This window comes from Drosophila sulfurigaster, chromosome X, assembly GCF_023558435.1.
Source record: "Drosophila sulfurigaster albostrigata strain 15112-1811.04 chromosome X, ASM2355843v2, whole genome shotgun sequence".
Taxonomy (NCBI): domain Eukaryota; kingdom Metazoa; phylum Arthropoda; class Insecta; order Diptera; family Drosophilidae; genus Drosophila; species Drosophila sulfurigaster.
The window spans coordinates 17,833,248-17,860,439 of NC_084885.1; the positions used below are offsets into that span (position 1 = coordinate 17,833,248).

The 27,192-nt window shown below is 36.3% G+C and overlaps 1 protein-coding gene across 1 annotated transcript in view; it reads left to right on the forward strand.

The window, feature by feature from the left end:
* The window catches only part of LOC133847439 (high affinity cGMP-specific 3',5'-cyclic phosphodiesterase 9A), a 140,201-nt gene that overhangs the window by 26,610 nt on the left and 86,399 nt on the right, over window positions 1–27,192 (forward strand). The window contains 1 exon segment of the mRNA XM_062282478.1: window positions 9,049–9,084. The gene's annotated coding sequence lies outside the window, so the exon portion shown is untranslated.

A 27,192-nucleotide genomic window follows, 5' to 3' on the forward strand; every position in this document is an offset into this window, starting at 1 on the left:
GTTCTTGTTGTTTTCATTCTGTTTTTGTTGAGTTTTCGTTCAATGTTTGTGTTTGTGTATGTGTGGTGGCCTGTCCGGTCATTTAATTGAATCGTGAATGCACTCATGTAAAATTCAATAATTTCCACCTACTAACTCAATTAAATTGCCATTTAAGTTGTACGTTATGTGGGCGGAGGCGGAGGCGGGGGCGGCGCTGAAAGGAAATGATGTGAGGTGTTTATCCATCAGCAGCAGCATCAATAGCAACAGCAATACCAACACTTTGCAGCATCGTCTTTATCTTTATCAGGCGACTTGGCTGAAAAGAATCTTCTTGATTTTCGTCAAGACCGAAAAGGTCACTTGACATCGCATCTGCAGCTCACACAAAAATTAAGCAAAATCAATTTGATGCTGACATTCTGCACATTTGACTTAAGGTCACAAGTTCACGGCTTTGCTAAAATAACACACATCAATGCATTTGAAGTTTCATTATCAAATGTCTGACAATTAGCTAAGCAACCGAGCTAAGTGTTTATTTAACTGAGCACCGAAAGACAGGTGAATTTATATTAAATTAAGTAAACAATGCAATCCACACAAATGGATTCTCATAATTGACAGCGAATAATTGCTAAAGTGGTATTTTAAGCAAAGACAATTTGAGGAAAGAACATGAAATGTTTATTGAGACTAGAAGTAAAAGTGGAATTAGAAGTAAGAGTGGGAGAAGAAGTATAAAAGAATGTAAGTATTGAGGAATAGAAGTATAGAAGAGAATAAGTATAGTGAAATAAAATAATAGAGGTATATAAGTATAGAGAAATAAAATAATAGAAAAATAGAACTAAAATTATAGAAGAGTAAAAGTATAGAAGAATGAAAGTATAAAAGAATAAATGTATAGAAAAATAGAAGTATTGAAGAATTGAAGAATATAAGTATAAAAGCATTGAGGATTATAGGTATATAAGAAAAAAGGTATAGAAAAATAGAATACTAAAAGAATAGAGGAATAAAAGTATAGAAGAATTGAAGTATAGAAAAATAGAAGTGTTGAGGAAGAAGTATGGAAGTTGAAAGGTATACAAGTAGAAATTAAAAAAAAAACTATTATGTGATGAAACTTTACTACATATTACATACATACATTTTCACATTTATTTGTACTTAATGATGCCTTAATGTATTCATTGAAAGCCTTTAATTGGTATTATTATAATACAGATACAGATATTATTTATTATTTAGAAAATTATTAAGAAACAAATGTGGGAAGAAAACCCTACATTTATATAACTTACTTTCTTAGTTTACTTACAGTACATTCAAATACTTAGTATTTAGTACGCTGCACTTTTAGAATAACAAATGAATATCTCCGGATATATATCTGTTACTTCATACAGATAACAGATAAATAAAGCTCGCATTGCGATGCGGATGTGAAAAGCAGCGTGCGGAAATGTGCGATGATGATTGATTGATCGATTGATTGAATTATGGACAATGCTGAGCAGCTGCATTTACTAGAGAGCTTCGCTAAGCTGTTGCTGTTGTTGTTGTTGTTGTTGCTCTTGTTAGTGGCAGATAGCAGAGATAGTAGAGTGTTGATGCCGCCTTGTGGCAAACGCAACAACATCGCTATAAACGGGCGAACGGAGTGTGATTATGGCTGGCCAAATAGGTGTTGTAGCGAGTGCGATTGCTATTGCGATTGTGAGTGCGAGCGCGATTGCTGTTGGCTGTTGGCGTCGCATTTGGTCAAGAAATGCCACCTTGCCCTTGTCAATGTGATCCACTTGATGGCAGCGAGCGATGGCATCCTCATTAATCACGACGCCCAATCGCTCAAAGTGCTTCGACAATGCTGCTGCTGCTGCTGCTGCTGCTTGTGGCAACATTCGTGCTGTTGCTGCTGCAAATTGCATTCAACAGCGGCGCATATAATTGCAGCTTGCTGCGCTGCTGCTGCTGTTGCTGTTGCTGTCTGTGGCATTAATATTTGAACTTGCGTCGTGCTACTGCGAATTTATGGTATGCCAGACAATGGCAATTACCTCACCATCGTTGAGCGGACATTTGATGCTGTCGCTGAAATTGTCACATAATGTCGCAAGCACACTTGCACCTGCGGCAACTTGGCGCAAAACGTTGCAACGTTGCCTCGTGCTATTGTGATTATCGCAATGAATTTATGTAGCTAATACAACTGACGAGAGCAGAGATCACTGCGCGATACCAAACTAATGATCTTGCAAGATTTCTTCAACAGCAGCTGCTTAAGTTTCTAAACATTTAACTTTAAAAAACTTCGTTGGGAAAACTTCTGCAATGTTAACCAATGATAGAAAATACTCTCATCAACATGGCAACGCGTTCAGGCAGCATTTAGTTGCTGCATTAAAGTTGCTTAATTAACTCCTCATAGGCATGGAGAGCTTTGAGCGAATTCTGGCTGTTGAGCACACAGTAGCTTCCTCGTAATTTTAGATCATCGCGAGTCAAGAAATTATTCGTAAAGTTGTCCTTGGGACAATGTAAGCCAATGCCTTGCAGCTGCTCTCAAGTTTGCCTCCACAACAAGTTTATTGCGACACGCCAGCAATACTTCATCTTTTTCCAAAAGGAAATAATATTTACCTCGTTAACACGGTTAAATCAAATGTACTGCAGCAATAGAAAATACTTTTACACTGTCTTTATCTTTTGTGAATAGCTTAAATAGAAAAAAAAAACAGTTAAGTTAATAAAATAAAGAAAATGAATAACTAAATAAATGAAATTCCAAAAACAAAATTCCAAATATAAATAAATTAACGTTTAAATAAAAATAAGAAAACTGTGTGAAGGAAATAACATAAAAATAGGAAGAATCTTTGAATGAAATAAAATAAAAATAGGAAAAATGAGTGAATGAAATAAAATGAAATAATGAGTAACTTTTATCTCTCCAATTATTCATTTAATGCTGCCAAAATACTAAAGAGTTGTTTTGGTTAATTTTCTAGGAAGCATTTTTTTTTTTGTGGAACTGGAGTGTTAGCCGCAACCCTTGACCTGGGCTGAGAACAGCCAGCAGCTGTATTCGGATGATGCAAAAATTCCCTTAGATCTGTTTGCTTTCTAAGAAGTCGAACTGGGTAACCATTATCTTAATTAGGAGTTGGGACAATCGCATGTTGTTCAGGCTGTGTAACTGGGTTTGTTTATTTTGGCCAGTTGATTCCATATTTCGTTTGTTGTGCCATATCATTTGTCATATCATAGTGATAACTTTATGTGTGTGCGTGTGTGTTTGTGTGTTGAAAAGTAGACATGATAAAATGGCCGCTTAGGCGCTGTCAGCAGCACAAAATGCAAATACCAAACACAGATACACACACACACACACACACAGAGAGGCAACTAAAGCTACACTTTATGGTATATGCTTGAAAGATTATATTGTGGAGTGTGTGTGTGTGTGTGTGTGTGTGTGTTGGAATGTGTGCCTGACAAATGAGACACTGACGAGCAACAATGTTGACATGTATATGTCTTTAGACAAGTATATTTCTTTACAGCCAGTTATTCTCTTCATTCTCCCCCCATAGAAGATGATGATGTGGACGATGATAGATAGCATCAATCAATTGTAAATAGCTGACAAAGGACACAACGTCGAGGTGAATTAAGCGATTAATGTTAAATCAACATCGACAACCAATTGCTGTTAATATTAATGTTGTCCTAATTGAGCTCGGTTCGCGATTTGATTTAAGCTTTGACACAAGTTTTGTGTCCAATAATTTAAATGAATTCATATTTACTCAGTTGACACTCGGTAATTATTGTCCAATATTATCAAATGTGTTGCCCGTATGCCATTTTGACGTTTGACAACACTGGCTGGCTGATTGATTGATTGATTCATGCGTATAATCGACGCAAAATCTGATTACTTGAGTTCAGTCTAATTGCAATCATTTCATTTGATTGATCTTTGACAACGAGGCTCTTGGTTATGATGCTATCAGTTAAGCATTTCACATCACTGATTTGATTGATTGATATAAGTTTATATTTACGTGAATGATTTTAATTACTGTTTTGCAAAAATTGTAAATGATTGTGATTGATTTATCACACTCACTTTGAAAGATAAGAAGACTTTTTAGTCAAGTGTAATTTGATTGCAATGCCGATAAGCGGCTTAGTCCTCTTCACATATTATTGATGTCTTAGTTTGTCTCTGATTGACAACTTGACACACGATAATCGCAGCAATTTCCATGGCCAAGTGAGAAAGCAGATTACTTACTGTTTAGTATGCCGATGCAGCATCAATCAGATGTTCCAATTGACGCAGACATGGCTCATTCAATTATAGGCTAAAGTTGCCACTTTTAGTTGTCAGTTTTTTCCTATTTTTTTTTGTTTTGTCTTTTGAGTTTTGTAACTTGATACTTGAGACTGACTTGATAACGCCTTTGATTAAGTGACTGCCAAGCAAGACACTTATTGATGGCACACTAGCTATTTATCTATTTGTTGTTGTGTTTACTTTATTTTAGTAATCGAAGATATGTTTAACTGATTGATGATTGACGAAATAATTTGCCCAGATCAATAACGAGTAATTCCCCCCAATTGATTGAAGTTAATCGATAACAGCTTTTAATATTTTGTTTGGTGAATTTGTATTAAATTATGAGCCACTTCTTCTTATCCACAGTTTGGCAAAGCGAAACAGTAAATAAACGCTGCCAAGTCCTTAAGCTATTTACTGCTTGACCCCTTTTTCCGAACCTGAATTGGATATACACGAGAATGTATCTTGAAGTTCGCCGCTCGCTTTCAATGTATCCAGTGTAGGCAGCTTTGCTTCGAGTACTTCTGTGGAAGCCCGAAAAAAAAAACTTTTTTTTTTGAGACCAGTTGTGCTGCCGCCGCCTTTCGTTTTATTGACATTGGAAGCAGCAGCTCAAATATTTAGATAAGCCGAAAGGTGTCGCTGGCAGAGAGGCGAGTATATCCTGTAGATACACACAAACACACACAGATACAGACACAGAGAAATTAGGATGGGTCGTGTTGCAACCGCTGGCTGTTACCTACTGCCTGCCGCTGTCATGTAAACGGTTTCATAATCCAAACGAAACGCTTGAAGATGTAACTAGACCGCGATTTTTCATGACAGCGCCCAAGCCCAAGCCCAAAAAAAGAAACAAGTACGAAAGCTACAGTCAAGTGTGATCGACTGTGAGATATCCGCTACTAATTCTGAATAAAACCAAAACATTGCGGTATTATTTTTTAAATATACCAAATACCTAAAAAATAATAAAATGTACCATAGGTTATATTTGGTATATTGCTATATTATTACTGGAGGTATTATTAGAGGTATTATTCTTAAAATACAAAATATACCAAATTGTATATTTGGTATATAGATACATAGATACATTATTATTATTATTCTAGTATACCAAATCAATATACCGAATAATTCTAAAATATACCACTTCCTGTTTTTGGTAGATCGTTATATTATTAGGTGCAAAAAATACCATTGAATACACTAACATTATGGTATTATATACCAAATTAACACACTGAAATTTATTATTGTAAATGAAATAACCATAGGCTTTATTTAGTTTATCGAATATTAACGTATTAAATAAATCTGGTATATTTAATACGTATCTCTTATAGTTTATGAGATACCGTGCTTCACACGCACATATGGACATGGCTATAACGGGTCGAAAATGTCTCCTTCAGCCTGTTGCATACATTTCCTGTAGTCACAATGTTATGATACCCTTCTACTCTGTGGGTAGCGGGTATTAAAACTCCAGCCCAAGCCCAAGTCCAACTTCAGCTGCTGTTCGCCACGCACATAGTTGTCAGTTATTTTATTTTGTATTTTCTTTTTTTTTTGGTGTGTTTGGTAGAGAAACGGCCCTGGAAAGGATTTGCCTGTCATCTTTAGCCAAATGCCATTTGACATTTATGTTGGTCCTGTTGCCTCGCTGTGATTTGCTTTTTTGTCACATTAAATCTTGTTTATGATGTTTAAGCACTTTATTTCCGCTCGATTAAATTGCCATAATGACAGGCTGAGAATTTTCATTATATTTCGCTTGGCTTTTTTCTTCGTTTCTCGTTTCTCGTTGTTTTTTGTTTTTCATCTTTTCTTGCGCTGCTTTTACCTTTCGAGGAGTTTGACAACAAACAAACAGACAGCGGAAAAAAGAGACAGCAGCGAAGCAGAGAGAAATGGACGGCGAAAAGAGCAACGAAAAACGGGCTAAAACAGCTGGTTGCTGCATTAACTTCAATTGACTGTAATGAGCATCAAGTGGGCAGGACAACGGGTCGTCTCTCTCTCTCTCTCTCTCTCTCTCTCTCTCTCTGTCGCTCTTTCGCTATATGCCTTGCTCTTTGTCAGTCTGTGTCTGTGGGCATCATCAACATCAACATCGTCATCGTCATCGTCATCCTCATCGTCATTCGCTGGCATCCAACCGATTTGGGTAACAGCTTCTGGCATGCGGCACAATGCTCCATTTGCTGCAACTCGTCCATAAAATTTAAGTGTGCATTTTGTCGCTCGCCTTTTGGCCAGCATTTCAAATGTGTTTGATCTTCGTTGTCGTTGTTGTCTTTGCCGTTGTTCTTGTTGTTGTTGTTGTTGTCGACACTGCCAAAATGTATTGGCATGTTTTAATTAAACGAAATTGCTTGTATCCATTGATGGCCTAATACGACGAGCGACTGTTTCTCTCACATCCCCGTTGTCCCCGCTTCCTCGCTTCTGTGTCCCCTGTACTAATTCCAAACAATTTTGTCTCCACTTGCCGGGGATAATTTAACCAAGTGTGAAGCCATCGTTTTGTCTGCCTCCTTGTATTCTCATCTACAATATACGAGTATGTATGTTTCTCACCAAATTGCTAAGATATTGACACTTTTGTTGACCAGGCAATGTTTCAATTATTACACGTACTTGCTGTCGCCCATCTTTGGTAATTAAAAGCATGCTAAAGAGACTTAAGCGCCTTATCACAGCATTAAGATATTAGATGCAACAATTTATTTCACTGCAAACTGAACAGTATTTAAAACTTGCTTATTTGCCAGTTGCTTTTTCTGGGAATTATGAATTTAATTGTAATAATTCACACAATATTTCTGAAGTGTTTATGCTTTTACGCTACTTTAATTATTGCTATAATGAACAAATATATTTATGTCCTGTCAAATTATGATATTAAAGTTATGATAATAAAGATGGCTGAAACAAAATTTGAATCCTAAAATAAGATGTTTTTTATCCTTGAATACAAATTTAGCGTTCGTATCTTGATTTAAGATTTTCTCAACCTAAAATTCTTATTTTCAGATTGATTTTTGTTAAGGTTGAAAAAATCTTAGACTTAAAATCTACTTTTCAATCTCGATTTTTTTCCCTCTGTGCAGTTAATCTCTTAATAAAGTAAGCCAACATGAAGTTCATTCTATTTATTTGATATTTTGTTTCACTAACTTGACTTAATGAATAACGATAAGGAATGGTTTGGAAGTCGTGCAAGTAGTAATGCTAATGGCTGTATTTATGTCTTTACTCGCTAGCTAATCATATGAAAACAAGGTAAACCATCATGGGCCATAATTCGAGCCATGCTTTTTGGGTAGCAACTGGCATAAGTAAGTACGAACGTGAATTGCTTGCTTAGTTTGCCATTTGTCGTTTGTTGTTCGTCGTTCGCTGCTTGCTGTTCGTTGTTCGTTCCACACTAACTGAACCATTCAAAAGTTACAAAAATCAACAAAAGCCACAGCACACACCACAGCACACACTAGCTGTAATTTATGCAGACACAACAACACACGACACACTCTTGCCTTTTTGGCAGGCTGCTGCTGTTGCTGGGAAGGAGCACTGTGGGTGATGATAAGATAAACTCAAACTTAGGCCTCGTCCTTCCTGTAAACTGTACAATACGACAGCAGAAGCAGCGTGTATTGTGTGCCTCACTTTCTCTCTCACTCTCTCTCTGTGTCGCTTGCTCGGTCTCTGCCTATCGCACTTATTGTTGCTTGTTGTAATGCCATAACAATCAACTGAAATTACGCTAAATGACATGCTCATTACGGCTACTTGCCCGGAATTTAGAGAGCGACAAAGAGAGAGAGAGTGAGAGAGGGAGAAGGGAGGGAAGGGAGTAGAGAAGTCTCACAAGCCACAACAAAGCAAAAGTTATTGCCTACTTATGAGCGCCTCTCTGATGATCGACTCGACCTAAGCTCGCGCCCATTTATTATTTAAATAATCACATACAAATAAGCGCTTCAAAAGCGCTTTACAACACTTTAACACACGCACACACACACGCACACATATATACACACTGACACATTATTATGATTATTTGCATATAAAAAGTGTTCATTATGTTGTGAGCACAGAGATGACGACGACAATACGCATTGTTGTTGCTTGTTGTTAGCATTCTGATACCCTGTAATTGGCAGAATTTAATAAGCAGGAGTTTAATCAAATAAGGCAAGTTTATAGCTAGATAATTGACAATTTGAAAGGGACGAAAAGAGAAGAGTGAATAGAAAATATATTTAAAATGTGTTGTTAACAACATTATTATTACTGCAGTCTAAAAATTGAGATTTATTCTAAAAATCTTATAATATGTTCAACTCATTATTTTTCTTTAATTTAAGGTGCTTTAGTAGAAAACTTATTTTACTTTTCTTTTCTTTTTCATTCAAACGCGTTCATATTTATATATTATTCCCATAAAGTGTACCAATTATCATCTTTCCTTTCAAGAAATCACACACATCAATTTATTTGTATATTGCATAAATATATTATATATCTGCAGTGGCAAAAAGTTATATTAAATATTATATTACAAAAATTATTTATTAAATGTGGTTTCATTAAAGAAATATTATTATTACTTCAACTGTTGTTGACAGCATAATATTAATTATGATTTCTTGAAACATACTAATTAATTTTGATGTGTTTTCTTCTTTTATTTTTAGCTCAACGCATACCAGAATTTTATCTCTAACATACAGGTAAATTGCTCTTTAAATTAGTAATTTATAATTTTTATTTTCTCGCTTTTAATTCACTTCTCTGGTTGCTCTTAGTAACCGAGCTAATTGTTGTTGCCTATGCCTTGGAGGGTATCTCTAGCCTAGTCACATTTGTGCCTCCAGTTCATGTTAATTTTTGTGTGCCTCCACGAAAGTTGTCCACTAAAATCTGTCACGCATTTGGCTTGATGAGCCGCACTGAATGTGGGCGACGAAGAGGCAGAGGCAGAGGCAGGGCGGAGGCTTTGCTTTGAAACGGCTCTTTAAACGCTTTTATTGGCTCTCAAATTGGCTACAGGCACAGCAACAGCAACAGCAACGGCAACAAAAACAACAACATCGAAAGCAGAAACAGAAAGAAAAAATATTGTACATAAAGTCAAATTATATTGCGCCCAGTGAATCGCGCAAAGTTTGCTTCTGGACGAGAGGCTTTTGAAGTTTTTTACCCCGCCAAAACGCCGACGTTCAAGCCGAAGTCGAAGTCGAAGTCGCTCTCGAAGTCGCCTTCGTTGTCGCCCCTTTCCTTCCCCTCCCTCTCGCCTTTCCCCTCGCCCTGCACTTACCTTGTAAGTATCTGGCAAAAGTGAAAGTGAAAGTAAAGTGTAATTAGGTTTATTTTGTGTTGCGTCTGCAAATGAAATGCTTGCGTCTCTGCCTTCGTCTCTGCATTCGTCCTGGTAGCGTCCTTTCGAAGCAACAGGACGAAGGAAATAGCATTGAGCCGTTCATTATTGGACACAGAACGCGTTGGCAAAGCTGTAAAATTTAATAGACTTTTAACTACAATTTCGATTGGCACATGCAAATCCATCTACGTGTATATCACGTATACGCAGCGTACAACAACAATTGCAATTGCCAAGCACATAATAAAGCCTTGTTCTACACGTTCTCAATAAACACCGGCGTCCATTTTGAACGTCCATTTCGAACAGGCATATAATGAACTTCACATTGCAGATTTAAGGCTTACAGCCATATAATCCGATTTAGTAATTTGCAATTGATTTCGCTAGGCGCAACAAAAGAGTTTTCCCCATTGTGTTTGACAATGCATGTACACGGGAACTATTTCGCATAGAAAATAGCGACAAATGTTTTGGTTTACGAAGCATCAAGCAATTTGCTTAGATGCAGTTGCGATTAATTATTATAAATTTCAAAAGTATAAAGGGAGATATAATGTCCAACATGTTTTTGAAGAAGTTTTTTCATTTTTAGTAGAAAAGTTTTCATTAGAAATCGAAAACAACTCACACAACATTTCTATTCCACTTTTTCTTTCCTGTTTTGGCTTAAGAAAATGAGCGTTGAATACGTTTTCTTATATTAATAGTGTTACTGATGAAGCTGAACTTGTAATCAATATCAAAAACATCTTCCACAACATTTCGCAAAAAGTGTTGAATATGTTGCGTACTTTAAATTATGTTATTTATGAAGCACCTTATGCGATATTAAAAACAACTCCCGCAATATTTCTACTCACCACTTTTTTTAAGTGTTTAAATTTAGTTTAAATTCTTTATTTTACAAAGCTCGATTTTAATTTTACTTCCTTTTTCTTTTTTAAGGTGAGTGAATATGTTTTTTTTGTTTCGTTTTTTACGAGTGTGTTTTAGAAACACAACTTTCATTTCCTATTCCCATTCCTATTCCCTCTATTTGTCTTGTTTACAATTTGCAAGGTCTGCAATTCTTAATCATACATTGAGTAATAAAAACATGTATAATTGCATATTGAATCATTCAGCAATAACAAAAAAAAATCGAGGTATATTTATTTAGCGACGCCTCAAAAGCTTCCAGCGAATTTATTGGCTTCAGTTCACTCACTCACTCAACGGCGGCATTGTGTTAAAGTCAAAGGGAAAAATATCGATAAAAAAAAAATAGAAACAAAAAGTATGCAGACATAAAGACATGTTGTGAGTATGACAAGCAGAGTACAATATCTATCATTGGCTTTTCTTCAAATGCCAAGAGACGCAAAAAAGAAACAAAAAAACAAAACCAAAAAGAAACAAAAACAACTGATGGTTAAGTGTCAATTGAGGACTGAGGACTGGCGAAGTCAGACACACGATTGCCTTGTCGACTGTTATCTGGCCATAAATAAGCCGGTCAATGCGACTCTCTGATACCATCAAAGATTATTATTAAAGTCTATGGCCAATGCCCAATATGGAGGGTTAGACTCTGCCTGTGCTGCTAACATATATTCCGCATCCATCCCCGCAAAACTTGTACACATAATCTGCTTCATAAGTATTTGATGTGTTCGAAAATAATTTGATTTGCATGGCTGTCCCAGTGGTTTATTTTCTTCGGGCATTGATTGTGCAGCCTCTCCTTCTTCCCCTCCTCCCCACATAGTAATAAAGACATAAGTATTATCCCATCAATTTTCCTCGGCCCCTTTTTTTTTGCAATTAACGTGGTACAAAAGTTTATGACAAACCACATTTATGAACTGGCCAAAAATATCATTACTTTTTATAGATAAATACATATAATATATGTGATCTGCCCCTAAATATAATGGACCAGTAAAACTTGACCTTGAGCGAATTGTTATAACAGTGGGAATGAGCTAAGGAAATATTCTTTCCTATTTTGTTAATAAGTTAGAACTGTCTATGGTCAAGCTAAATACAATATTAATGCAATGATACTGCGCTAAAATTTGTTCTAAAATAATTCGACTTCTCCTTTTCTTTGGCGAATGAGTTTTGTCTAAATTCATTATTTTGCAAAAGTATTTTAGCAGCTAAACTTTCATTCCACATTAAAACAATCTCCCACAACACTTCTACTCCCCTTTTTGTTATTGATATTGATCTTATGAATTTGAATCATTGCAAAATATGATTAACACTTTTAAGCAGGATTCCGTTTGCTTATTTTTTAATTGAGTTTATAATATTTTTTTTTTAAGCTAAAGATATATCTTGTTTTTAAATTTTCATCTCAAATTAGAATTTCTATATCTTAAAATATTGAGTATTAAAGTTCGCTTCTAATAAATAGGATATCTATATTTTAATCCGCAAGAATGTGAAAATTAACATAACAAACGCTTATTAAATGTTAAATATTCGAGTCTTAAAATTTTCGAATCAACATTAAAACAATTCAAAAGAAACAATTTGTAGGACTAAAAATGTGAAATTTTTGATTTAAATCTAAAAACAAGATCAACAACTTTTTTTTTAATTCATACATTTCAAAACTAAAAATGATTAATTTTGGTTTATAAATCATTTTATTTAAAACATAGCAAATACGTTTAAAAAGAATTTAGCTTGCATTTTATATAATTAGACCTTATTATATTTACTATACATATTGGCAAATATTATCAACATTTTTGTAGCAAAATTTCGCTTGCTTTCAGAATGTATTTTTTCGTAGGCGTCGACAATGTTTAATAAGCCTTTTTTCGCGGAAGTCAAGTTAATTTGCCAGTTTCTAGCCTGCTATTTAAATAAAGTCGTTGCACAAAATAAACCAAGTTAATTTTATAAAGTGCTAAAAAAAGCAAAACAGAACAGAGAAAGTTGAGAAATCAGTCGATGACAGCCTTCAAGGTTCGGTTCATAAGCCATATCCAAATGGGAAGCAGCTTCATTACAAACTTCTGGCACCCAAAAAAAAAGCAACGTATAAAAAAAATGACGAACTGACTGGCTGACTGAGTGACTGGCGGACTACTTTAAGCAACGGCAAACATTAGCATAAACCAGGGCTATCATTCCTAAGTGCGTTTGTGAATAAAGCGTTGCGTTATTGTTGTTGTGTCTAGTGTTGCTTTTTTGTTTCTCGTTTTCTTTTTTTTTCGTTGTTGTCGTGTTCATCTTCTTCTTCGTGGTGTTGCTGCTTGGCTGTGGGGAATAAGGTAAATATCAGCTGGCAGCAAGCTGGCAACGAGGACAACGTGGACAACTCTCGGCCTCGTCCACGTCCTCGTCGACGTCGACGTCGACGTCCTCGTGCACGTCCTCGCTAAATCACAGGTGTGCGAGACCAGCAACAACAACACCAACGAGCGAAACATAAGAAGCCTTTCGTCCTTTCTCTCTCTCTCTCTGTGCTATAAGCTATGCTTTGGCTATGCTATCCTATGCTATCCTATGCTCAACTCTCTTTATCCCTGCGTCGAAGCGCAGGCGCCGAGAGCAGTCGCCGAAAGCTTCGCAGGATAACACGAAATTGTTGAATTAAATTGCATGACTGTGTTTGCTTCTCACTCTACTCGCTGTTGCGCCGTCTCCCTCTCTCGCTCTTTCCCATTCGCCAGAGCCTTGAAAGCTCAGCTCTCAAAGGACAAAAAGCTCGCTCTTTCTCGCTCTCTGTGTGTGTTATACTGCTTGCAGTCGGTTTTTGTAAACTGTTCGTTCTGTTCGGTCAGTCAGTTGTTGCTTCACTTCAGTTCTGTACAGTTCACAGCAGTCACAGCTGAGAGAAGTCGCTCAAAGAGTCATTTTTCAACCGTTAGAGAAGCGCAGTGATTATTTTCAAAGTGTTTCCCCAAATTCAACCTTTTTTCTATTTATTTTTTTATTTTATTAATTTTTAAATTTATATTTCTTATTATTTTTATTTGAGTGTGTGTTTTGTGTGTGTCTGACAAAACTCTTAAAAATATTTAAATATATTAAAATTTAAAAATGAAGATGAGTAAATCATATTTTTCAATTGCGATCAGCAATTTTTTGAAGCACTGTTTATAGTAGCAAAGATCTTGCGGGCTGTTATACATGTACAGTGCATTGTATAACAGTTGTTAAAATGCAACGTTTTCAATGATAACGGATATTTCGTGCCAAATATTGGCCAGAAAACGAAAAAAAAAATCAGAAATATAAAATAAAATAGGAGCAAACCTGTTTGAAAGTTTTTTTTTTACTTGGCGAGCTTTTCACGCGTTTGCTCTCTTCTTCCTGAACTTTTGTTCAGCCTCGTTCCTCGTTTTTTGGTCTGTGGCGGCATCGCTCGGACATTGTTCGTGTGCGACTCATCGTCGCACAGTCGTCAGTCGTCGTCAGTCGCAAGTTGCGAGCGCAACGCCAATCAACTGAACCGTTTCGGTATGCTAACTCATTTTAGCTTTTGAACTCATTCAGTTCAAATTTACCAGCGGATTTGTGCGGATTACAGAGCCCACACACACACGCACACACTTTTACACAGAGAGAAAGACACACTCGCGCGTTGACACGCAAACAGACCATAGTTACACACACACACACACATTTATGCACTCAGCGAAACCGAAAGTCGCATCAAGTGCCACACACACACATACACACACTCACACAGTCAACGTCGCGAACGCAAACAAAACAAAGCGTGACTAAAAAAAAAAAAAAAACGAAAACGAAATAATATACAAAAAAACGAATGCGAAAAAAATTATATTAAAATAACCAAAAAAAAAAGAAAGCAAGCGAATCATATTTAATTATTTAAAGCAAAACGAAAACTAGAATATATCTGAGAGCTTGTGCGCGATATTTGTTAATTTTGTGTTCTTCATGTTTGTTTATTATCCCATCTCTCTCCCCCATTGTTTTTAACTTTATGTATGTGAGTCAACTATAACAAAAAGTAAAAAGAAAGAAATCTATATTTTTTTGCAATTGTTTTTTTTTGTGCAATCAGTCTACAGTGCGTATGTGCAATATTTTTGGAGAAGCAGTGCTTGATGCATACTAATTATAGCAACAACAACAACAAAAAATATAGATAAACAAACAAAAATCAAACAACAACAAAGACAACAAGTCTCCGACAACGATAACAACAACAACAAGAACAACAACAACAACAACTGCACCAGCAGCAGCAACAAAAACAAATTGAAAAGCAAAGCAAACGGAGACACAGGCAAGTCTTAGTAGAATCCTGACATTCTACGGCTAAGCTGCGTATGAGTAATCTAAACACACACACACACACACACACACACACACGCACAGACGATTGCAACTACACACATGCACATCAATTTTATTCATTTTGCCTTTTGCTTTTTATGTGGTTTTTGCCTTGTATGTCGCAATCTTCGCCCCTGCTGTGCCCGCCCCGCCCCCTTCATTCAACCACCTCCTGCTCCTCGCATCTTATCCTACTTTTCATCTGTGTTCATTTGTCTGTCTGCCTGCATAGCTTGTGTGTGTGCCTAGCTAGCTTGTCTGACTGTTTTCCCCCCATTGTTGGGGTTAGCGGCAAACAACAGAAATTAACAAAAGCAAAACACACACACACACTCACACACATACACATGGAATTCAAGTCAAGTGTTGCGGCAAATGCTCAAGTTCCCATCTGAAAGGGGCACTAAGACCCAGGCTCTAACCCTTTTCCCTTTTTTTTTTTTTTGTTGTGCTCGTGCCCTAACAAGCTACAACTTTTACTTCTAAGCTAATCGATTTCCCAGCATTGTATTCCCATTTCAATTTGATTTCAAGTTGCATGCTGCCAACAGACAAAAATAAATGCAAACAACTAATACGTAACGCGTTGCACTAATTAAGCAAAAATTTCCCTAGATACTCGGCTCAGTTCTTTGTGCTTTGCTTTTGCTTTGGCGAGCTTTTCCTTAATCCCCCCGTCGAGCATACGGCGAAATAGTTTTGCTGCTACCAAGTGCAAAAAGTTGTAATAATAATTATAATATGGCCAAGCATTAAATCGGGTTATCGCTGCAGCAACAGCAACAGAGAGTTGGCAAAAATACAAAGCAGTTGACATTTTAATTATAAACAAGTTTTTACACAACAAAAAAAATGCGACTTTGTGTGTGTGTGTGTGTGTGTATGTGTGTAAAATACAAAATAGTACAAATCATCATTATAGCACGCTGGTTTTTTTGGGGTCAGCAAGCCATGGCAAGTCAGAAAGTTAACACGATAAGCAGGCTGAAGCCAGACAGCCAGAAACACGCCTTGAAGCAAGCCTTTCTTTCTTTTTGACTGGCATGTCATTTAATGTGTGCCTAAGTGTAGGCTATAAATTTTTTATATGCATTTTAACGCATTTCGAGTTATGATTTCGCTCGCTCACTGACGTGCATAAAAATTTCATTTGTTTAATGAACATGAAAATGCATATGGAACGCCTAGAAATATACACATGTATTTGAAATAAGGAAGAGCCTTGCTCGTCGAGTGTGCTCGACTGTGAGATACTCGCTACACATTTTCAATAAAATCAATTGATAGAAAAGATACTAAGATATCCTGAAGATAATATTTGGTATACATATACTATTACTTTAAATATTGTATTCTTCAAAATATACCAAATTGTCAAAAATACTATAATATAACGATGATCATAATTGGTATATCGATATACTACTACGTTTCAAATTTACCAGAGAATTCAAAGTACACCAGATTGCAATAATATTTAAATATAAAGAAGACCACAATTAGTATATTGATATACCATTGAGTTAAAAGTTTACTAGATTGTTATAATACCCTTCTACTCTGTGGCTAGCGGGTATAGAAATTGACTCTTCTAGCTCCACTTTGGGTAAATGGGTAATGACACTGCAACGACAATTTGACGACCTAGTTATGTCAAGACTGCGGTTGATTTTCTTTTCGTTTTGTTTTTTTTATTAAAACATATTTCACTCGATAGGTGCAAAATTTATGTTGAAATTGAAAAAAGCCAATTTGTGGCGTTTTTAGAATCTTCTTTGAATATTTAGTGTAAGTCTTTTAGCGTAAATGGCAGAGAGAGAGACTATGCCAATATATTTATAAATTCAATTTGCTGAAATTGCTCACATTATTGATTTTGTGTGTGTGTGTGTGTGTGTGTGCGGAGGGTGCAGTCCGGGGAAAAACATGTTGAGCTGAAGAAGTTTATGATTCAATCAGCAATTTGGATCAGCTAAGTGCCGTTGCTCCCTCATTAACTTGACTCGTAAATTTTAAAAGCATTCAAACTACGAGCAACTGCAATAGTTTCGCTTTCTTCTCTCTCTCTCTCTCTCTCTTGCAAAGGTGTCGCAAGCTATATAAATATATGTACCATATATATAGAGAGAGAGAGAGTGCGAGGGAAGCTGCTTGGTTGAGCTGAGCGCTGTGTGCAGCTTAAGTACTATATATATATGCATATACATGTCCTGATACGTACTTTAGCACCTATAAATTTTTATGGAACTCTATACAAAATGCCTGAAAACTCGGTTTTTGCGATTGACTTGAGTTCGATTTGGGGAATTTTCTTTTCTATTTTCTTTTTTTTTTTGGTGGTGTGGTTTCAAGTGTTCTTCAAAAATTCCATTTTACTACTGACCTGTCTGTCTGTCTGTCTGTCTGACTGTCTGTCGCTTTGCTTGTGCTTGTCAAGCTCGTAAAATTATGGAAATTTTCTTGCCCTTTTCCGGCCATTACCAAAAAGCATCTTCTCAATGTGCTCTTTCTCTCTTTCTCTTTCGCTTCACGCATAGATAACAGAGAGATAGCATTTTTAACGATGCGAACTCTGTGTTGGGTGATGTCTGTGTGTGTGTGTGTGTGTGTGTGCTCTGTGCACCTGTCCAAGTTTTGCGGCTTGAGCAAAGTTTCCGAAATTTCCCGGTCGCTGCAACAAACAAAGGCAGCTGCCAATCAAAACTTTACCTCAGGCGATTCACTTCAATACACGCTGTCTGTCTCGACTGCCTCGACTGCGTTTGTCTGCCTGCTAACTACAGGCTTAATAACATCCAACAGCGTTTGGCAAGTTAGTTAGCATTTTGTGGCTACAAGCAAGCATACATACCTATACAAAACAGTTGCTGACAGTTTCAGGGAAGGAGAGGAGGAGGAGGAGAAAGGTGAGAAAGGGTGTTGTAGGGTGTCTACTAGCATTGTCATCAACTTTCATCGTTTCAATGCACGCCGCGCGCTTTGCCTTCAGTCATCGCCTGTCAAGCGTGAATTTTGTTGTACTCAAGCCACATGCTGATAGTAATGACAAAGCAATCAGCAGAGAGAGACAGAAACATGGAACGAACAGGAAATAGTGCTTAAAAGAAAAGGGCAAAACGCATGAAGAGAAAAAAAGAGAGAGACTGATAGAAATGGTCAGTTTATTAACTAGCTTTTGTATTCACTTTGGTCTAGAGAAAATGTTTATTTTTTGGAAAAAGAGGATAAAGCAGTAATTATTATTTATTGATTAACTGTAAGTATAATAGATTTAAATCATTACCAGAGTTACATTAAAAAAAGACTCTTCAACACATTTGGTTACATAAAATTAAAGAAGAGATTTACAGTGAGAGGGGAAGATGAATTAATTCATTTGCTTACGAGTAATTAACATTTAAATTTAAACAAGTAAAGCATAAACTGGCAAACATTGTTGTAGCAATAAAATAAAAACATTAACGATTTATTATTAAACTTCTTTTGATTTTTAAATACGTATATTTTAGTTTAGCTAACTGTTCTATTATATGCACTTCAAATTATTAATACGCATAAAAGATAACCTTGCACAATTTAATTCATTTTATTTTAAAAGACTGTAGTTGCCAACATTTGAAATATAAAATTGAAAGTTCAAATTCTTTTGTATTATGAAACTATAGAAAAATAATGCTAAACAAATATAACCCAAAATAAAAAGAACCTTCCAACCTTCTATAAATCTAGAGAACAAAATTCGAATAAAATTATAATAGAAAAAAAGTTGTTTGATAAAAAGGCATTTACAAAAACAATACTAAAAGACAACCTGTTGTTTCCATGCTTGATTTCAATTGTTGCGCTGATTAGCAACTCTATGCAAGCGAATAGCTATAGCAAAATACGTCTCTAACATATATAGCCACTGTATAATCAAGATGGCTGCTCAATTGCTCTAATTTTATGGAGATTCACTTCTTAACGAATGCAACAATTCGCGTGCTCATGTGGTGACAGATTTGCTTGCCTTCGTAGCTAAATGAAAACGTTGTGCTCGAATGGCTTTCGTATTCAGCTTGTAAACTTTGCCGCAAGTTTTTCTTTTTTTTTGCTCCTATCTGCTTGCCACCCACGCAACTCATATTCATACAACATGATGGAAAGATGGATGTGTGACAGGCTGTGACATAATTGCATGCATTTGCCTGACATTCGCATAGACAGGGGGCCCGCTTCAAGTTAATTATATGCACAAAAAAAAAAAAAAAAAAAGAACGAAACCACAAACAACAACAAAGAAGAAGACAAAATTATGAGTAAAAACAGCAGAGAGTAGAAAACAAAAGCAACAAAACATGAGAAATAAGAAATAAGAAATGAAAAGAGGGTTCCGAGTAACATGCAAATTTCATCAGCAACCGCAAGCAAACTAACAAACATGTCTTTGCCCCTCTCTCTCTCTCGTTCTATCTCTCTCTGAGTGTGTATGTGTGCATGTGTGTGTGTGTGTCAAGTGGAGGCAAAAAATTTGTAAGCCAAGCTTACATTAATTTGTTGATAAATTGCGCAAAAATAGGAAAATAGGTTAAAAGCACTTAACAGCTATGAGACAAGAATAAAAAAAAAACGAAAAACGAAATAAGACGACGAAGGCGGCGCTTGTTTTATACACTGTACGACTGGTCGATACCCTAGAAAATGTGAATATTTTTTTTAGAAAATTTTCAATACTTGTAGATGCTTCTATAAATCTTGGCAAGATTCAACTTACGATGCTACTTCTTTCCTACGGAAATTGCTCAAGTGATTTCAACTCACTTCGGTGTAAAATACCATGCGTATACTTAATTTACTAGATCTTAAGATGACGCATTCCCTTACTATCCGCTTTCCACATACATTAATTTCCCCCGCGCTCTGCTCGCTTTCGTTAATAATGATGATGTTCTATGGAAATGGAAAATGATGGCCGCAGTCTTGAGCACAACTTTGCTCAACGCAAGAGCAACGACTGCAGGGGTAAATGCTTTGTGAAAACTCTCGCGTTAAGATACGGAAATTATTTTTGCTACCGTTGGTTTTCAGCTGATGTGTGTGTGTGTGTGTGTGTGCTGACAGCGCTTAAAATATGTGCGTATGTATGTGTGTGTGTATGAAATTTATGCCTGTGTATGTTGTGTGTGTGTGTGTATGTTTTTTTTATAATGCGCGCGAAATTAGCAAAATAATAAAAATGGCGCAAAACAAGGTCGCGCATAAATAATGAGAAAAGAGCGCGAGCTGCTCGCTTCGGTGGGTCGATTGGAGCGCTGTGTTGTGCACCTCTATGACGTTGTGTCATGCTCTTGCAGCGCAAAAGAGACAGCAATCGAGAGAGAGAGAGACGACCACGACGAGAAGGAAAGAAAGCGGCGGCGTCGACGGCGGGGAAATGTGTGCAAAGAGTTTTCCTCATTGTTTGCGCGTATGTGTGTCAATTGTAGATTAGGCGTTCAGTTTGTTTTCCTTTTCTCTGCCTGTGTGTGTGTATGTAAGCATTTATGCATTTGTGTGTGTGTGTGTGGTGGGGGAGCAGAAAGCAGAGGGGAGCAAGTTATGCGCCAATTAACTGCCAAGGCGCCATTGTTTGTGGAAAAAACAATTTGGTTGAACAACAATGCTGCGAAAATTTTGTTTTGCAATGATAAAACTCAAAAGTTGATTTCAACAGCAATTCCAATGGCCCAAAAGCCCCGGCATTTCAATTCAACACACCCCCCACGTCCCGCACAAAACAACAGCAGCAGCAGCAGCAGCATATCAATTTACAGCGCTCAGTTATGAACAATACACGAAATCAAGCAACGCCGCAAATGCTTGCCTTCTATATTTGGATATTGGGAGTATGCGAAAACAACATTAATTGTGTACTCCAAATATGGTGTAAACAAAACTATAGATACGAGATGTGCATATGTAAATATATCAATTTATCATTATCTTAAATAAGTCGTTGAATATTTGTTTTCTGCTACTTTTTAATTTCAATCAATAATGTATTGAATTGTAATTAATTAAATTGAGTAATATGTGTTTCTTCAGAATGTATGCAGTACTTTATTTATAAAAAGTAAAACTTATTTATTTATTTTTTTTAATTTTAGTATTTAAGTAAATAATTATAACCTTATTATTACACATTAATAAGATTTATGCTAAAACAAAATTTACCAAAACATTGTTAAATCTTTGGTGTTATCTAATAGTCATTTTCTCACTTATATACCAGTCACTTACTCTGTCAGTACCTTGCAAAATTGATTAAATTTCTTGTCTTGACTTCTGCCTTTACGTTGCCTTAATTATGAAACTTGCAAGTTATTTACAATTATTATTTTTGATATATTAAGTCAAGTAAGAAAGATACAGTAAAAAATACTATAGGCAGTATCATATGTAACAAATTTCTCGACAATTGAAAACATTCTACAAATGTATTTTTATATTATATATAATTTTAAAAATAATATTATTAAATTATTCTAAAAATGTATTTTTTATATTTATTTTAATTTAGTTTCATTTTTTTTCTTTTTCAATTTAATGTAATATGTATGTATTATGTTTTATTTTTAAGGAAGCTATGTTATTTTTTTTTCCATTATTTATTATTTCCATTACATAAATAGAAATTATGTATTTACATTTATGTGGGTAAAAATGCAAAATCGTATGCGAAATGCGCAGTGTACGCTTCATTTTAATGCGATTTTCATTGAGCTGCTAATGGAATCGCATCGCATCGCATGTTTAATGCTATTTTGTGGTTATGCTTAAGATGTCGTTTCAGCGACGCGCTGCAGGATGCGAGGGAGGGAAGTGGAGGCGGGTGTGAAGAGGGTGCGAAGGGTGCGAGTATGCAATGGCACTTGAAAGTTGAACCATAATTAGCGCAACGCATCAGACGGGCCCACTTTGAGTAGCACAATTTTCTCGCTCTGAAATCCATTTAACTACTTAATTTTTCTTCGTTTTTTTTTTTTTTTTTGATGTTGCTTTTGCTGCTGCTGATGTATATTATATATTATATGCATATATACGTATATATTTTTATTAAAATTATGAAGATTGCAGCAGTAACAGCAGTGGCAAATGGCATTGCCTACTTAGCGGCGCTGCTGAGTGGCCCTTAATGTGTGTGTGTGTGAGAGAGAGAGTGTGTGTGTGTATGTGTGTGGGTGTTGCTCTTAATGCTAATAACATTTTCGCATTTTGCGCTGAAAGCAAGAAAACAAAAGCAAAATAAGATGATGAAGCAGAATTAAATACGAAATGGACAACGAGCTAAATTTGTATGTGTGTGTGTGTGTATGCAGTAGTAGTAGTAGTGTTTGTGTGTGTGTGTGTGTGTCATTAGCTGTGAATGGCAGCCATGTTGCATTTTTGCCATGCTGTAAATAAACGTAGTAAAGCGTCAAATGCAAATGTTAAAACCGCATTTTCATTTGCCAGCTGTCAACGTTCGCAGTCTACGCTAATGGGATGTCGAGGGGCGTGGCAAACATCTCACACACACACACACACATCAAAAGAGAAAGCGAGTGAGAGAGAGAGAGAAAAGTCTAACACGTCCATTAGCTATGCCAGAAATGTCTTCGAGATGCAACTGAAAATCCAATATAAAATGGAGTACAGACTTTCGCTCTCCTTCTTTCTCTATCTTTCTCTCTTTTATGTGGCCATTATATTTGTATTATAAGCTAGTTGAGTATAGGAAGGGACTGCGACTTATAGACTGATATAAGCGGATGCGTAGACACAAATGGCATTATGCCATGAGAATATAACAAGCATGAAAATGTGAAAAGTGCATTTTTTCTGTTTTTTTTTTGTTTGTTTTTGTTTCGTTCTGATTTCTTATGCAGAGCAGAACGCAAGGGGCGAGTGCATTAAATTCGAATTCAAATGAATGCCTCAAACACACGCAAACGCAATACAACATACAAGTTGCCTGTGGCAAGGACCTCGACTGCTTAAATTATTAAACACCTTGGCCGAATGGCAAAGTAAGCCCTCCAGAAATAGTCAAATTGAATGCCATAAACCAATGCACGCATCACGCGCGATTCTCTCTGTGTGTATTAGAGAGAGAGAGAGATAGCGCGAGAGAGAGAGATGGAGCGTGGGCCGGGCAAATATGGATATGTTATAATTAGTTGTGTGGATTAGTTACCCAGCTCAGCAAACCGAATGTGGCTGCTTTATCTTGCGTGCCTCATTTGAGAATCGCCGAGAGAAGCGCGCTCGCATATTTAACTAACTAACATTTCGGTTAAGCACAGTTAACTTTTGCATTCATTAGTTATATTATACTACATCAACATATTTAGAAATGTGTTTATCGATCTGTGAACTAACTCAAATCCCTGTTACTTTAATTAATTTCAATTTCAATGCAATTACTATTACACAGATTTTCTATAAACTCAAGTGTTGAGTTACATCTACTGTCCACACTTGACCTTTAACATTTGCAATAGTCGTCTGCATATATTAATTTCAACTACTATTTTCCTTTTTCTATTTACAGGTGAGCTGATAATTAAATGAAAATCAATTAAACACAAGCCAACGGTGAGTTGGATGCAATCCTAATCAAATCCAAATTGATGGAAATTGTTATGCAAAATATTTGAAAAGTTTTGTTTACTAGCTAAATGAGTTTATAAATAACTTTGATTTTGAGCATAGCTTCGAACATTGATACTGACTGCATTAATGTGCTCGCATTGTATTATTATCTTAGGTTTGGGGTATTGGAACGTGTCTTTTTCTTCTTTCTTGTTTTTTGTTAATGGTCGCATTCAATGAAGCGTTTAAATTGAGCACTTGATAGCTGTAAGCATATCGCATTACTTCCCACTGCCAACTCGATTGCCATACACTATATTGCTTTCTATCCATGTCCGTGTCCGTGTCCATGTTTCGAGGCCCTTTTTCTCTCTCTCTCTCTCTGCCTCTGTCGCTTTTGGCTGCTCGCGTTCACGTTGACGACGTTCACGTAATATGGCTCTTATCCCTCATATGGTCGTTATCTACATATTGTCTCGCGACAGGCCCAGACGACGCCCCTATGCCTTCAACGTCGTCGCTGTCGTTGTAGTTGTCGTTGTCGCTGACCTGCCAATTAACACTGAAACATTATCATCCATGAGCAAGCAAGCAACACATACACATATGCATATACATATGTGCATGTGTGTGAGTGTGTGGCCAAGCACTTTGGCCAAGTAAAACGGCGGCTCAACCAACAACATCAATTAACCTCGTCGACGCTCGCCTTTTCTTACCCGCAAACCAAGATATACATACAAACACACATACACATCTATGGGAATGTCTGCAAGTGTGGAAGTGTGTATGTGTGTGTGTGTGGTTGATTATTATGTGTGCTTGTCCATGTGTGTGTCTCTCTCTCTCTCTTTCTCACTCTCGCTCTGTGCTGTGCTGTGCCTCTTGATGTGCCGTCGTGTCCGAGCTGAGCTCTGGTGTCCGTTCTTCATCTTGGGCAAATAAACAATCAATGTTCATTATTTATTTACGTCTGTTTACGTTAGCATTTTACGTTTTTCTTTTCACGCTATTACGCACGGCCATTTGCCTTTGGGCTAATGAAATTTCCGCCACGGATTGCTTACCATTAAGGATTGTAGCTTCGTCCACTACTACTTCGCGTCGATAGCTCAATCTGCCGCCCGAGTGGGTAAAGCCTGAAGTTGATGAAAACCGCACACAGAAAATCCAATTGATTAACTAAATTCCTAGCGTATTAGAGGTAAAAATTAAAAAAGAGGGAAAGAAATATATAATCAAAGTTAAACTCAATAAATTACCAAAAAACAATCGATGAACTAAGCGATAGTGTAGTGAAGTATTAACAATCGATAGTAGTAGAGCTGTAAAATTTACCACAGTTACTTATAGTTGTGTATCTATATATTTTATTATATTTCAATTCTGTGCAGCAATTAAAAAGTTTCAATTACAATCGAAACCCCTAATTGCTATCGATAGTATTGGAATTACATTTGAATAAAGAAACTGATAGTGAGCATTTGGTTACTTTACTTCTTTAATGTCAATTCAATTCACTGTTATTTCAATATGAGTCAAAAGGTAACATTGAATAACTTAAGTGATAGCAAGATTAATCGATAGTATTAGAAATATTTTTTATATTTTACTACAGATGATAATTGTTATACAATTTTATTTTAATTGTATTTGGATTTTTTTTTGGAAATTGTTATTTCAATGAAAGCCAACCCTTAATGTCAGCGATAGTATTGCTTATCGATAGTATTAGAACTATTATTACAACTATTTAACTACAGATTCTATTGGTTTTGAGCAGTTGTTTTCAGTTGCTTTCTTTATTTCATTGTAATGCAGTTCAGCAATTGATATCTTGTTGTTTCGTTATATAGCCAAACAAGCCCCTAAAAGGCATCATTCAATATTATATTGCCAGCTGAGTTTGTTCAGCTAACTTATGAAAAATAATAGCTATAATAATTATAAGCTGTTGTACGTGCTGGCGAAATTTCGCACAGCACTTAAAGCTGCAGCAGAGTTTTTAATCGAATCTCGATGGCAAACAAACCCAAAACAAAACTGCAGCCAAGTGAGGCTATAAAATACCAATCGGATTACGCGGCGTATTATCAACGACACACGCACGTAGTGGCAATAGTTTGGCTGTTTGTACAAAACATATATAATATAACATATACTATATAATAGAATTTAAAATACAATCTGTTTACTTGGTGGTATTTCATTTATGTCCCAGCACACACACACACCACACACACGCACACAGCACAATAAATGCGAGTAGCAAATCACACAAATTGCATTTTCGCAAGTCTTTTGAAATGCCATTTGATTCGATTTACAATAGTTGTATAGAGAGAACAGCGCTCTCCATGCATGTCATCGCTCAATTAGCGCTGCGGCAGACAATATAATTTCACTGCCATAAGCACTAAGCTATGGTATGTTGTGTGCAGCAGTAGTAACAAAAAAAGAGAGTCTACTCGACATGGCGAGACCCTGCAGCAGGTATTTCTAATAAACTTTGACAGCAGTTTCAAAGTGAAGCCAATATACCCATTTGATTGCGGCAAAGCTATTTTAAGCTCACTGTGCCATACCACATCCATATTTATGATACATATGCGTAGCTATTTGTGAGATTTTCCATATATGCAAATGACTGCCTATAATTGCATTTGCTGCCTATGTGTGTGCGTGGATGTTTTATGGTTCAATTAATGCTTTTTTAATAGACGACATCAAACCGAACCGAAAAAAAACTCAATTCCGAGGCTAACATTTGTTTATTGGTAATTATGACAAGCAATTTATTTGCTTTCTTATTTGTAATTTGTAATTGGCATATTATAAACAAATAAACGCAAGCGTTAAGTTAATTAACTAAGTTTGTTAGCTTTATTTAAAGTACAAATTGGATTAGTATATTTCAGTTTTATCGGGTATCTGTTGGTCATGCAACAGTAAAAGTCTTGCGCAAAGTTTTGTTGCTTGGCAAGTTTGTTATGCTATGTTTCGCCTAAAACATCCATTTATCGTCATAAAAGTCTGTGATCTGTTGATCCTTCAGCCACTTAGTTATGGGGCAAACACATGCAACTGCGCCGTCAAGTTTGTGCAGCAGCAGCATGAAAACTTTTTACGTATAGTTTGCAGTTTTCCTTCGGGGCGTATACTTGTTTTTTTTTCTTCCTCGTTTTGGGGTTCGTTTTGGTATTTAGTTTTTGGTTTTCTGGCAAGTTATAAGCTGATAACTTGCTGTCTAAGTTGATTGATTAGTCGGGTTAAAGTTGATAAAACAGATTTCAAAAGCAACAGAAACAGGACCAAATGCAACGTTTATGATTAGCTTCTGGCCTTTGAACACACTCGCACACGCACACACTCATATACACTCAAGAGATTGCATGAGTAGACAGAGTGAAATTCAGATGGGTTATTTTTACGTATTCGTTTTTCCAGCTCTTGCATTTTGCTGGCAGGTCTTAACCAACACACATACACGCACACACACACACAGACTCACACACACGACAGAAACAACTGCAACTTGTCGTATCCTTTTGCC